Genomic DNA, 12,681 nt, shown 5'->3' with positions numbered 1-12,681 from the left:
GTTTTGGAGTGTGTCACAGATACCCGTGAGACCTACACTGCTCACATGTATTACTGACTAATCATGATAATTGCTCAAGTTTATTGAGCACTTAATGTAGACCAGGTGTAGTTTTAAGGGCTATATGTAGTTGATCTCACTACTGATAGCTCCCATTTTACAGATGCAACAGGCAGCCTAAACCCAGAGGAGACTGTGGTTGTACCTGCTATGCGGTACAGGTACATGTGTGTGTTAGACTGGTTTAAAAAGTCATAGAGAAGGCAAACAATATATGAAGAAATACTTCAAAGTGGAATAAATACATGTTTCCCAGAAAATGCTCAAATAGTTGGTGCAAAATAATATATGCATTTAGAGATATCACCACAATTGACTACAAAGAGAGGAAGAAAATTGTTAAGTTCAGCAATGGTTGATCTTACGTTTGGTGAACCAGATGCACTGTGAATACACTGGGAGGAAATACAAATATAGTCCCTGCCTTCTTGAAGGCCCAGTTTTTACTCCCTTTTTCTTATACCCAACCATTGGAACTGACACTAAGAGCTATTCTTGCTTCCCGAATCTCCTTCCTCCAATCACAATGGCTTTGCTTCTCCTTTCTCCAAGGCCAGCAACTGCAAATCAGCCCAAACTATGCCCAACCCCAGACCCTGGTCCAGTTCTTGTAGCCCAGCTTGAGCACAGCCCTGGGTCCTTGCTTGCCTATGAAAGAATATTCCAGCCTGTGAGCTCCTTGAGGTTTTACAGGATTTTTTTCAGAGGACCCAGCCCAGTGCTGGGTGCAATAGATATGGATTGAACTAAAAATCGAGGCTGCCTGAGCAGAGGGAAGACATTATCACAGTTTCATATTTATTAGGCCTTTTCATTTTATGATTCACTGCGTGGGACACAGGCCAACAGCCCCTCTTCCCTTAGGAAGTGGCCTTCTAACTCGAAATGACACAGTATTACATATTCCCAACAGGGAACCGCAAATGCCTCACAAATGTTACAGGCTGGCTGGAAGCTTTATATTGAGTCTCGAGGAGTGTTTTCTTTGCAGTTTTGTCTTTGAATAGCTGGTGCACGTGAGGAAGAGCTATCAGGAAGGGCCATTATTGCGCGTGTGCTGTGCTTCGGGGAAGTGAGTGTCAAGTCTCACCCACCGATCTGGGAAAGTTTCCATGAATTCATTTTCCTCTCACCCCCAGTGATGCTCTGTTCGCTAACTCAAGCAAGGGGAGAGGTCTGTTTTCAATTAGGACCTCTCAAAAAAGTGTTTTAAATGGCCTGTAAAATAATCCAATAAAGGCCTCAGAGGTGTGAGCTGTTGTCATCATCCTGTTTGGAAAACGTCACTCAGAATGCACCCTAAAGTGAGGGAGGGAGGTTGTGATGCCTTAAAAAAAAAATTAATTTGTGAAATGAACCTGTAGGATTAGTTGTCCGCCTTTGTACCCAGCTTTAATATGTCCTCAACCAGGGAAATCCGAGGCTTTGGATTATTAGCCAGGTTGGATCACGTTACCCTGTTTGGCTCTGCAGAAATCACACTTTTCATTTTGCCTTTAATCCTAAAGGTCACCGGGAAGGTTAGCCCCAAACACAAATGATACTTTGTGGTCTTACTTTCAGACAATTATCAACTCATAAATCTTGGTCAGACTGTAATGAGAGTGCGAGGAATAATTGAATTCAGTCCAGACTCACAGGGTCGGAGGGAGCAGAGAACTGGAAGGGGAGGGGACAGACATGGGGGGGTTCAGGGCCTGGGAGCCAGAAAGTCTTCCCTCCAGCACTGCAGATTTTCCCATTTGTCCTTGTTAAATCACTGTGTTTTGAAATTTGGATGGATATGAGTGAAGCCATTAAAGATGGGGACGGTTCATTGGTAGCTCAGAAAATAGAGAGTAAGATTCTTAAAAGAGCACAAGTCCAAAGGCAGCAAGTTGACAAAAAGGAAAGACTAGAAAAGGAGTCAGGGGACTGAGGTGCTGAGTGCCCCAGCCAATTTGTAGGCTGTGTGGCCCTGAGAGAACCATTTCACCTCTCTGTGCTGAGAATGGGGCTGCTAGCCCCTCCCACTTCGCAAGATTATCATAAGGATCACATGAGATAATATACTGAAACGTTCACAAACTCACAGAAAGACACAACATTCTTAAGCACATTAACTCAGCTTGATTCGTCAACAATAACTTTAAGAAAATCCTGTTGGCTCTGTATTCCAAACATGTCTACACCTTGTCTACTTCTCACAAGCTCCATCACTCCCACCCAGGCCCAACCTAGCATTATCTTTCACCTGGATTATTGGAATAGTTCTCAAATAAGTCTTTCTTTCCACAAGTGACTCTTCATCCATAATCCAGTTTCTTTTAAATGTGTCAGGCGACTCTTCTGATCAAAACCCTTCAATGGTTCCCTATTTCACAGGAGTAAAAGCCCAATCTCAAGATCACCTATGAGACAACCCCGCAGTACCTGGAGCCCGTTTCTGCCTGACCTCATCTCCCACTGCTCTGCCCTTTGCCCAGTCTCCTCCAGCCACACCAGTCTCTTTGTTGCCCCTCGCACCTGCAGGGCACGCTCCTGCCCTTGACCTGGAATGCATTTCATGCAGACTCACACATGACTTGCTCATCTTCCTCTACTCTTTGCTCAGGTCTCACTTTGCCTGTCTTCTCTATTTAAAATTGCATCACGACGACCTAACTTACTTATTATGTTTATTGTCTCTCTCCCTCCTATTAGAATGTATGCTCCTTGAGGACAGGATTTGAGCCTCTTTTCTTCACTCCAGTTCTTACAAGAGGGCCTGGCATGGAGCACACACTCAGGATTTACCAAACTGGAATGAAAACTTGATTTCTATCTGGCTAGAGCTCTTGTTGATGTGGGCATTTAGATGCTGAATTGCCTAATAATGCTACCTGACTTCTCCAATCATTTTTCTGGAAAATCTTGCATCAAGGTTGAGTGATTTGCTGGATTTTATGAATCTGTGTGCTCTCCAGAACACCATGCACCATATTTGGTCTATTTTGTTGTTCTATTGGCTCTACTTGGCACATCTGGCTCTGCCAAAGGACACAGTTGGGCCAGCTGTCCAACATGCCAGGGCAAGCTACAGGACAAGGGTGTGCTGGTGGGAAAGGAAAGAAAAGAAGCCTGTGTACCACTTGCCATCATAACCAACCGGCTTACACCCATGAGAATCTGCTGCAATACATACCAAACTGTCAGCACCAATAACAGAAAGGGAAGGAATCAAATGGTCTTTGGTTTGAAATTACAAGCATTTTTGTTTTTCAACACCAAGCATTGTAAGTTAGCACGTATCTTACATAGTGACAGCACTTTATAGGTATATACGGTTTCATTTCACCTTTAGTCCAATAGGGTAGGTGTTACTGGTATCTTTATACTATAAACAAGGAAACAGATCACATAGTAAGTCCTTGGAAGGGTGAAGTCTTTCCATTGCAAGTGAATTTAGCTTAGTTGGTAAAAGCAATAACCCCAACAAATGTCCCCTGCCTGATATTCTACAATATAGAATTCTACTGCAGACAGAATGATGTCTGTCTGTCCTGCTTCCTCATCTTTCCATCTAGAGTGAAGGCTATTTGAGTACAGTGACCATGTCATCTCCCCAATTGTCTGGCAAGGTTCTTGGCCCAAGCAACTTTTGCAATTTTAGCAGGGGCTACAATAAGAAGTAAATAAAAGATAAGCCCTGTGAAGAAAGAAACCAAAAGGATGCTGAGAAAGAGAACAGCTTCATTGAGGGTGATCTACTTTGGATAGAGTAGCCAAGGAAGGCATTCCTAAAGAGTTCACAATTTAAGCTGAGACCTAACACATGACTATCTGCTCCCTGGCAGATGACCTTGGCAGGACAAAGACAACTGATAGCTACCTGTCAGCTTACCCGTATAGGAGCGAAGATTGTGTGCATTCTGAGAACAGGACGTTCTGAAAAAGGAAATGGGCAGGAGGAAAGGAATGGAGCTGCACCTGCTTGGTTTTTCCTTTCATTCAAGGAATATGTATTGAGATCTACCATGTGGCTGGCTGCTCTAGGCACCAAGACCATGACCAAAACTCATGGTGCATATATTTAACAAAGGAGACAGACATAGTCCATTAAACATGTAAGATGCTGGTGATAGCTGCTGCAAATATAAACTAAACAGGATAAGAAGGGATAGAGAATGACAGAGGTGGGAATAGGGAGAAAGGGTAACTGTTCGATAGAGTCAGGGAAGGCCATACTCAGGAAGTCACATTTCTACAGAAGCCCAAATGTAGAAAGGGAATGAGCCATGCCAAGTTTTCAGGAGAAGATGTGGTTAGAAAACATTTTAGCAGAAGCAACAGAAAATGCAAAGAGTCTGAGACAAAATCATCTTGCCATTTAAGAAGTAGTCAAAGAATGTTAAGGGGGAGCAGGGGAAGACTAGAAGGAAAAGACGTGGGAGGCCTGGCCAGGAGCAACATCACAAAGAGCCTTATCCCTGGTTAGGAATTTGCATTTTATTCTGTGCAATGAAAAGTCATTGCCTGGTTTTGAGCAAGAGAGTATCATATAACCCGATTTATGTTTGAACAGTATTGTTTTGGCTACTGTGTAGTGAAAGAATTGCAGGAGACAAGAGTGGAGCTAACGGCAGTGGCCCAGGTGAGAGATGATTGCAGGAAAGTCTTTGGACCAGGGGAAAGTGGAGGAGGAGGGAGGTGGACAGATGCGTGATTATTTTTTTTTGAGAAAGAGATCACAAAATTTACATATAATTCAAAGTAGTGGATGAGGAAGAGAGAGGAATCAGGGACACTATTAGATTTGGGACCTGAGCAACTGGGTGGATGTTGGTGCCATTTCCTTGCCTTCCTAGAGGAGGCTCGGGATTTGGAAAGCAACATGTTAGGCTTGGTGGAGAGAAGGAAGCTGAAACCAGCATGCCCTCTTCCTTCTCTTGATCTCTCTAATCAGGTCAGTCTCTCTTTGGGAGGCAAGACAAGAAATGGGGATTCCATACTGTCTTCATCCATCTGCTATACAAAACAAAAACAAACTGGGTGGCTTATGAAGAACAGAAATTCAGAAATTTATTCCTCACAGTTCGGGAGTCTGGCAAGTCCAAGATCAAGGTGCCAGCAGATTTGGTGTCTAGTGAGAGCCCACCTCCTGGTTCACAGAAGGCACCTTCTCACTGAGTCCTCACATGATAGAAGGGGTACAGAGCTTCCTCCAAGCCTCTTGTATACAGGCACTAATCCCATTCATCAGGGCTCCACCCTCAAGACCTAATCATCTCCCAAAGGCCCTGCCCCCTGATACCATCACCTTGAGGGTTAGGATTTCAACAGATGGATTTTGGGGGAAAACAAAGAGTTAGACCACATAACACATACCTTCTCCTCCTAGAAAAATGAGGGGAATTTTATTGCAGAAATATAAGAAGGTTGTAAAGGCTCACCCTAAAACTTAGATTTTATTTTCACTTTTATTCACCTGGGGAAAGGAGTAGGACAGAGAAAATTAGGGAAGAAACATAGAAATATGTAAATAATTACTACAAGCCAAACTACTATAGGTGCTAGAAGGAACTGTTTCTTAATATCTCTGCATCTCAGTAACTATTACTGTGTCTGGCACAAAAACGTTTCTTGAATTGAATTGTCATAAGAGATAATTCTGAAGGAGGGGATCGAGGAAGTCTTAGGAGAGGAGGATTTAGAGTCTTAACTTGGAATTTTCTGTTTGCTGTTTCTATTCATAGCATTACTCACACACACAGTCCCTTGGTATGGCCTTAGTACTGTAAAAACCTACTTCAACAAGCCTAGGCTCTGCCCAGAGACCTTGGAATCTGAGAGTGTTTTAGCCCAGAACAGGCTGAAACCTCAGACAAAGTTTATAGAAATTAATACCACTGCAGAAATGGATTAAATACATGGACTGTAGGTTTAGGTTTCTGCTCCACCACTTACTTGCTGTGTGTCCTTGAGCAGGTTACTTAACTTATCTGTACTTCAATTTCCTCAGTGCCTAATGGAGATTTTAATAGTAGCCAATCTCATAAGGTGGTTGCAAAAGGTTAAATGTGTTAATATGCATGATGCATGTAGAACAATGCCAAGCACATAGCAGAGATGCATAATCACTACTACTACTGCTACCAGTACAATAGCAGGTCTTATAGACCTAAGGTCATATAACTTAGTCTCTTCCAAGATTCTTGAAATGATTTCTCAAAACAAGAGGATATGAAGAAGAAATGTTAAGAACAAATGGTAAATAAGAATAAATGTTAGTTAAAAAATGGTTTAAAAAAAAAGGATATGAAAGCCAATAGTTGCATGTTCTTTTTTTTTTTTTTTTTTTTGAGAGGGGGTCTCGCTCTATCACCCAGGCTGGAGTGCAGTGGCCGGATCTCAGCTCACTGCAAGCTCCGCCTCCCGGGTTTACGCCATTCTCCTGCCTCAGCCTCCCGTGTAGCTGGGACTACAGGCGCTGGCCACCTCGCCCGGCTAGTTTTTTGTATTTTTTAGTAGAGACGGGGTTTCACGGTGTTAGCCAGGATGGTCTCGATCTCCTGACCTCGTGATCCACCCGTCTCGGCCTCCCAAAGTGCTGGGATTACAGGCTTGAGCCACCACGCCCGACCAGTTGCATGTTCTTTCCAGTTAAAGCTATTTTACAAATAGAAGGAAGCAAATTCACCTTTTCCTCTTGAACCCATGAACTTTGAAAATCTCATCTATTTGACTGAGCAGTGTGGTCTTTCAAATGGTATATAAGATAAGAATTATTCAAAATAAAGATATAGCCTTGATAAAATTAATACCTTACAGACAATAATAAGTGTTGGTGAGAATGTGGAGAAATCAGAACCCTCATATATTACTGATGGGAATATAAAATGGTTCAGCCACTTTGGAAAACAGTTTGGTTGTTCCTCAACAAGTTAACATTGAGTTATCATACACCCAGCAATTCCACTTCTAGGTACATACCCAAGAGGATTTAAAACACATACTCAGCCAGACATGGTGGCTCATGCCTGTAATCCCAGCACTTCAAGAGGCTGAGGCAAGTGGATTACCTGAGGTCAAGAGTTTGAGACCAGCCTGGCCAACACAGCAAAAACCTGTCTCTAGTAAAAATACAAAAATTAGCCCGGTGTGGTGGCACGTGCCTGTAATCCCAGCTATTTGGGAGGTTGAGGCACGTAGAACCCAGGAGGTGGAGGTTGCAGTGAGTTAAGATGGTACCACTGCACTCCAGCCTGGGTGACAGAATGAGACTCTGTCTCAAAAAAAAAAAAACAAAAAACAAAAAACACATGCTCATATTTTTAAAAAAATGTGTGAATGTTCATTGCAGTATTATTCATAATAACCAAAAAGTAGAAACAACCCAAATGTCCATCTGCTGGTGAGTGGATAGACAGAAATAATATGCATACAGTGGAAGATTATTCAGCCAGAAAAAGGACTGAAGTGCTGACACATGCTACAATGTAGATAAAACTTGAACAGTTGTGCCAAATGAAGGAAGCCAGTCACAAATTATTCTACCTATATAAAATGTCCAGAATAGACAAATCCACAGAGACAAAAAGTAGATTTGTGACTGTCAAAATCTGAGAATGACTACTAATAATTACAGGTTTTCTTTGCGGGGGGTGATAAAAATGTTCTAGAATTCGATACTGGTAATAGTTGCACAACCTCACAGATATACAAAAAATCACCAAATTATACATTTTAAAAGGCCAAATTTGGCCAGGCATGGTGGCACATGCCTATAGTCCTTGCTACTCAGGAGGTTGAGGTAGAGGTATCACTTGAGCCCACAAATTCAGGGCCAGCCTGGACAACATAGTGAGAACCCATCTCAAAAAAAAAAAAAAAAAAAAAAAAAAAAAGGGCATCAAAGGCTAAATTGCATGGTATGTGAGTTATATCCCCCCCCCCAAAAAAATAGAATAGTAAATCATGTTTCTGTCTGTGAAGTCTTTTTATATAGGTTTTATACTTAGTCCTCTCCCAACACCCCAGAAAGATGTCTGCTAAGAGTCTTACGAAATTTGCTCTTACCAATCAGGTGTGGCATATACAATCCCCACTCTAAAGATGAAGAAATTTAGGCTCAGAGAGGTTACATGACTTACTGAAAGTTGTGCAGCTATGGCAAAAACCACAATTACCTTTGCACTAACTTAATAATATGAGCTAGATCTGGAAATGGACCCAGTGTTCTTTCTCAAAGAAATAGGCAGTAGGAGGGGGTCCATGTAGCCTATGAAAGTGCTTGATTTAGGCACTAAAGAATGCAGCATGGCACACTGAAAAAAGCATGGACTTTGGAGTAGCCTGACAGACTTTGGTTCAAATCCCAGAGCTGCACTCATCAACTGCTTCACCTGGGGCTAGTTACTCATTCCCCTTGGACCTCTGCTTCCTCTTTAAGAAATAGGAATGTTATAGCCTAATCTGGATGGATGTGGGGTTATTTAACAAGATAATATATATAAAGCACCTGACACAAGGAACATGCCCAATGAATGTACTGTGATGTTGTTATAAAAAATGAGAACAGGGTCACAGATTCAAAAGGAGCATGGGTCACCCGACTCCACACTGCTCCAAGGACTTGGTCTATGCCCTCCACCCAGCTGTTGATGGAAATCAGTACCACACACTGGAGAACTGGGAATAGGGGCTGAGGAGACAGGTTCTAACTTGGGCTTTGCTACTAACTTAGTGTGTGACTTTGAGCAATTTACCTTCTTGCTCTGTGTTTCATTTATCTGTATGTTACATAGTAGTTTAAAAAAAAAAAAAAAAAAGCTAATGGGTGCTCATGTCTGTAATCCCAGCACTTTGGGAGGCTGAGGTGTGAAGATTGCTTGAACCCAGGAGTTCAAGCCTAGCCTGGTCACAGAGTGAGACCCCATCTCTAAAAAAGAAAAAAAAAATGCCACACATGGTGGCATGCACCTGTAGTTCCATCTACTTGGGAGGCGGAGGTGGGAGGATCACTTGAGCCCTGGTGGTGGAGGCTGAAGTAAGCTATGATTCTGCCACTGCAATCTGGCTTGGGCAACAGAGCAAGGCCCTGTCAAAAACCAAACAAACAAACAAAAGTTATTTTCCTACCTCTCAGGATTATGAGAATCAAATGAAATCAAGTATCTGAGTAGACTTTGCAAAGTTGATAAAGGGATTTGTTAACTACAAACTAAATATGTCCTTGATGGAAAAGGAACCTTATGGAATGATCATAGCTAACATTTGTAGAGAGCTTACTCTGTGTGCAGCACCGTTCTAAAAGCTTTTCATGAACTAACTAGTTCACCTAATACATACAACAGTCTTTGGAAGCCAATATTCTTATTATCTGTTTTTCAAATGAGGTGCTGAGTGCCAGGAGAGCAAGTAATTTCCCAAGACCACACAACTAGCAAGAGGCAGAACTAGGACTCAGACTTAAGTGTCCTGGCACCAAAGTACTTGACCTCTTGTGATGTTCAGTGTATCTCCATTTGCAGACAAGGAAACTCATAAGACTCTACCCATAAGGCAAGGTGAGGCAACTAACAAGTAGTATGAGCCCACCACGTGCCAAGTCATTCCTGGTGCTTCCTCTATGCCCTCCTATTCCTCATGACGGTCCTATGAGGCAGATGCCATACCCATTTATTGCTGGGGAAGCTCAAAGCACATAATTGACATAATTAACTTACCTAAAGTCACCAGCTTAGTACGTAATAAACCTAAGATGTGAGCCCAGTTCTTTCTGCTGCGAAGGCCCCTGTACTTTCCACATACTCTGCCTGGGTGGAATTTACCCCGATGCCAAATATAACACACACGCACAAAGTAATGCTGTGGCATGCTTTGTCAATGGGCCCAAAATCTAGATATAAGTGGGGCAGCACATTTCTTGTCTCTCAGACCAGAGATACTGCTACACTGGCAAACACTTCTTTAAGTTCCTGAGCTGGGACAGGACCGTGATATGATGAGTTACACATCGCAGGAAGACAAAGTCCTTAATGATAATGCTGGCAGAGTCTGCCCTGGTGTAACTAGGAGCAGGTGGTGTGGAAATTAAAAAGTAACTGGAAAGCAGAAGAAATGGCAGCATTCTTCATTAGGACTGATAGGCAATTTTTGGTTCACTCCCATGGAAATCACGTGGGGATAACCAGGCCGTTATTAAACACACCAGGCTTGTGGGAAGATCCATTCATTACTGAGTCCCTGGACCAGAGTTTCTGCTTAGCAAACATTGACATCACAGAGCCTGGCACAAGAGGCTGCCATAAATCCTGTCACCTAGCAATAGGATAAGTAAGATAGCACCTTCAGAAGGACACAATGGAACTGCAGATGTAGCACACAGGTGCTTGGAAATATGTCAATATTGAAAACAGGGCCAGGCGCGGTGGCTCATGCCTATGATCCCAGCACTTTGGGAGGCTGAGGCGGGCGGATCACGAGGTCAGGAGATCGAGACCACACTGACCAACATGATAAAACCTCGTCTCTACTAAAAATACAAAAATTAGCCGGGCATGGTGGCACATGCCTGTAGTTCCAGCTACTCAAGAGGCTGAGGCAGGACAATTGCTTGAACTCGGGAGGTGGAGATTGCGGTGAGCCGAGATCATGCCACTGCCCTCAAGCCTGGCAACAAAGCAAGACTCTGTCTCAAAAAAAAAAAAAAAAAAAAAAAAAGAAGAGAAAAAGAAAAAAGAAAATAGACTGAAGTGACTAAGTTACTTGTATTTTCCAAAAATAAACATTTCCCATAATGAAATTCCAAACCTTAGACCCTGCAGTTGAAGCCACAAGGCCAAGACACCACTCCCTGAGAGACCCCTGTGATCCCAGGGCCTCTTCTTTGGTCTCCTGGTCACATCACACTCATGCAAAATCTGTCAGGGACACTGAAAGGTTTTATACTCACATGTCTTGCCCATCTCAGGTGATGGTAACCCGTCAGGGTTATGGTACAGGCCATAAACCTGGGAGTCACCCTTGACTTCTCTCTGTTCTCACAATCCATATTCAGTACAAGAGGAAATTCTGTTATCTCTATCTCCTAAATATCCCCAGAATCCAACCATGTCCACTACTCCCATCCTCATCCAAGCTGCCGTCCTCTCTCATCTGGATTAAGCGACAGCCTCTGAACTAGGCTCCTGCTTTCATTCTTGCCACACTACAGTTTTTTTCAACACTGCAGCTGTCATGATCCTACTAAAATGTCAATCAAATCACGTTATGTCTATGCTCAAACCCTCCAATGGTTGGTTCTCCATCTCAGTAAAAGTACCAGATCAAGTCCTTACACTAATCTTTATTAGAAATGTAACAAAGAGCACACCGTAAGGGCACTGTGGGTCAGTGTCAGGACTTGACCGTGTGCTATTTTAACTCTTCCCCTCCCACTCTCTCTGTGCCAGCCCACTGGCTTCCTTGCTATCCCTCAGACAGCCCAGAAGTACTGGTATGGGAGCCCACCAGAGTCGCCAGGCTGGTGGAAGGACTGTGATGGAGCAGGGCACCTGACCCAGCTCCCGGGCGTCCAATCTAGTGGGTGGAGCACAGTTCCTCTGGAGTAGATGGAGAGCAATAGTATAGGGCCTTTGGTGAGAGAAGAAAAAATGGGCACAAGTTACATGCCTCATTAAGCTGTGGACAGCCTGAGTGGAGTGCACAATCTGAAAAGATGACTTGAACATGATAAGCATGCCGCTGTTTAAAATCTTCTACTGGCTTTCCATCACCTACAAAACAAACTTCTAATTCCCTAGCTCAGTGCACAAGGCTCATCCTCCTCTCCCCTGCAGCTCTGGCCACCACACCCTCCTATGTCCCCTCCTTTGTCTCCTTATTCTAGTCATATTGGGCTGCTAAAATTTACCCAAGCCAACCACGCTGCTCCAAACTTGAGGACCTTCACTTTTGCTATTTCCTCTGTATAAACACTGATCTCTTCTCCTTCTTCACCCACTTTCTCAACATTCAAAACTCACCTATGTCAAGGCTGAACCTTTCTCCGTCACCTCATGCCTCCCTCCCTCACAATACACATACATGCACACACACCTGCACGCACCCCATCTGATTTAAGATCGTCCTCCTCTCTGCTCCTATAGTGCTGCGCATTCACAACTGTCATGCCACTCATCCATTGTGCTGTAATTGCTGATTTGTTTCCTCCCAGTGGATCATGAGTTCTTTGTTGACAGGGACTGATTCTTGTGGGTTTCTGTATCCCTAGCATCTAACACTGTACCTGGCACATGATAAGTGTTCTCTTGGCTCCATACATGTGCATCAGAAGAAATAAAAGCAGGTGTTCCGTCAACATGTCAGGTTTGACAGCAAGCCACATTCACAGGCCTGGAGGTCTGAGCCAAACCTCCAGCATTTGGAAGCCTGGAGAAAGCAAAACAGGGGCTGGTCTTGTAGGAAATAAGACATGGACAGGTCATCGAATTGAACCATTAAGGACAAGGAGGAAGTCAAGAACTCAGATACAAGATCTGGAGGATAAGAGGCAGTCAAGACAGAAGACTCCAAGACAGTAATGATTTCTGACGGCTGAAGGAGCTATTGAGCTAGGAAGAGAGGTAATGGATGGAAAGGAAACTAAATCCCCCCGTT

Source organism: Rhinopithecus bieti, unplaced genomic scaffold (assembly GCF_001698545.2).
Source record: "Rhinopithecus bieti isolate Rb0 unplaced genomic scaffold, ASM169854v2 scaffold_6380, whole genome shotgun sequence".
NCBI lineage: Eukaryota > Metazoa > Chordata > Mammalia > Primates > Cercopithecidae > Rhinopithecus > Rhinopithecus bieti.
Note: the sequence above shows the minus strand (reverse complement) of the source record.